The following is a 2,544-nucleotide window of genomic DNA, read 5'->3' as shown; positions in this document are numbered from 1 at the left end:
TACGAACAAGAAAGCTGTTAGATCATATGACCTCTGTAAGCTTTACAGAATATTTGTATGAAGTGTTTTGCTTTTTTTAATTTTTTTATTTAGTAACCCCCTGGCTCTTTTAGAACATAGACTTCTGAGATGTACAGAAGATGTTTCTTTCCACTGTATGTCTATATTGTTCAATAAAATGTGAATTAAAAAAAAAAAAAAAAGTGTTGTTTAAAGAGAGGAGAGGCTCACCCCTTGATAAAAATGGACCTACATTACAAAGTTGTTTCACTGCTGTTTACGGCCTAGTAATCAAGCACAACAAAGCCTGACACTTGAATGGCATTTTGAGCAAACGTTAGCATTCAAACAATCATAGATAGTTAAAACTTTGAAATGATTTCAATCTTTTTTTTTATTGTTTGTAATGAGAACCTTTTGTTATGTTATGGATTTCACAAATTTCTGTATGGCTAATGCCGTAAACCTTTTAAATCTGAGCATGCGCAACTCACATCTGCACTGGACTCACACATAGGACTCACATTGGGCACGGGGCTTAAAATTATGTTTATAAATTGGTTTTCAGGCCAGCACAGCTTGTTAATGAAAATGTGATTAGCAACACCAACGATGAAGACGAATGATTTTGTTTAACCAATAGGAATAGAGCTCTTGTCTCGACTAATCAGATTTTGCTTCTCCTTCGCCCTCGTAACGGCGAGGCCACGCCTAGCAACAACACTCTGGACGCAGATCTGTGAGACCGTTAAATTCAAAATCAACTTCTTCAATTCCTTTTCTAGTCTTATTTTAATCGCTGTTGAGCAGTGCCAGTTAAAATGGTAAGTATGGAAAATTGGGAAGTTTTCTTTTTGATGTAACTAGGCTCACAGTCGACATATTTAATATAATTTTAAGCTAAGTATTTATCGGCATCAACATTAGCTAGCAAGCTAATTGCCAAACTTTCAGCTTAACCGTTAGCTAGCTAGAGTTAGCTCACGTATAAAAAGTCCAGTAGAAAAGTTTGATGGGAAGAGCAGTTAACGTTAGCTACGGTTTGTGTTTAATGGTAATGTTACGTTTTACCGGTAATTGTGATTTTTAATAATAAGTGTGGTAACTTGTTGGTGTTTTATTTTTAAATGGAATAGACTGCGTTTGTTAATTATTATTTGTGTTTTCCTGTCTGTGCCGTGTGCACACTGACCCAGTAGGACTAGCTAGCTAGCTTGCTAAACGTTAACATTAGCCTAAGGTTATGTACACTGACGGCGTTAAAATGGACCCATGCAACTCTTGTTTCTTTAACTATCTATGCTCTTCTGTTATTCTTAGACAGTTAAAGAGCTCTTCTATGAGTTAAAGAAACGCAAGAGACGGAACTTCTAGGAAAGCCCGCCCTTCAATAGCGTCTTCTTTTTACGGCGGATTACTACTTTTGTATTATACCGCCACCTGTACAGTAGTGTGTATACCAACTTCCCATAGTCTAGGCTTGAATTAATAAAAAAAAAACTATATTATTGTCATTGCCAGTATTATTAAGTCATTCCCATTATTAAGAAAAATAAAGCTTTAAGTCTCACCCTTTTCTTCAAATATATCATGTATTTAGTTCTCTCTTTCCATTTCCTGCCAGGTAATTCTATCATCAATATACGTCTCACCAAAAAGGAAATATTCTACATCTTCTTTGTCTTGGTATTCTATGCATAAGCCAGTTCCGTTTTCTTGTATTTGTAAGGTAGCATTCATTCATGTGTGACCTAATCTAAGTCCGGTGTAAACCACATCTTCCCTTCTGTTTAGACTCAGAAAAGTAACATTTTTACCAAGTCACATTCTTATGTTTTTTTATAGTAGTGTTTAGCATTAAACTCTGCCTCACATTCATTTTGCCATATTTTTATATTTTCAGATTTAATAATGGATTTGGCTTCACCCTTCCCCAGTGGAACATTAATTCCTATATCTAATTCCGATAAATTTGTTTTTCAGCATCTTTTTTTGTAATTTTATCAGCCTCTTTGTTTCTTTTCCCTTCAGTAGCATTCATTTTTACGCAAGGTAACGTAACCCAATTTGTTAGGTTCTTTCCCCTGACCAACTGGCTAACCTAACCTTAACTACTAAAGGTCAATGCCTAACTCAAACCAATTGAGCTGCTTTGTAGCCTTTTCTAGATGTTGCATGCGTTCCATAATAAAGCACATTAATGTTATAATGTGAATTATTTACAAGCGGGTTAATTTTAAGACTGTAGCTAAATAAGTGTCTGGTGACTTGATGTGGTTTTGGGTTCTTTAGAAATGGTCCATTTTTATGGCCTCCTTCCTATTGACCTTGACGTTAACTTTTGAGATAATGATCTTATTCATAGTTATATGGTTCCTAATTCTTACAATTCAATATCTCAATCAATATATTAATGGTAAATATTATAAATTGCTGTTTTCCCCCCACCATGAGCGTACCATTTTGTTTTTCTTCAAGTATCACATGCCTAAAATATTGCATACTGGTAAATAACCTTGTTCTTTTCTTTCCACAGCGTGAATG

This window comes from Etheostoma cragini, chromosome 17, assembly GCF_013103735.1.
Source record: "Etheostoma cragini isolate CJK2018 chromosome 17, CSU_Ecrag_1.0, whole genome shotgun sequence".
Lineage (NCBI taxonomy): Eukaryota > Metazoa > Chordata > Actinopteri > Perciformes > Percidae > Etheostoma > Etheostoma cragini.
The sequence above is the reverse complement of the archived record's forward strand: the minus strand, read 5'-3'. Positions refer to the sequence as shown.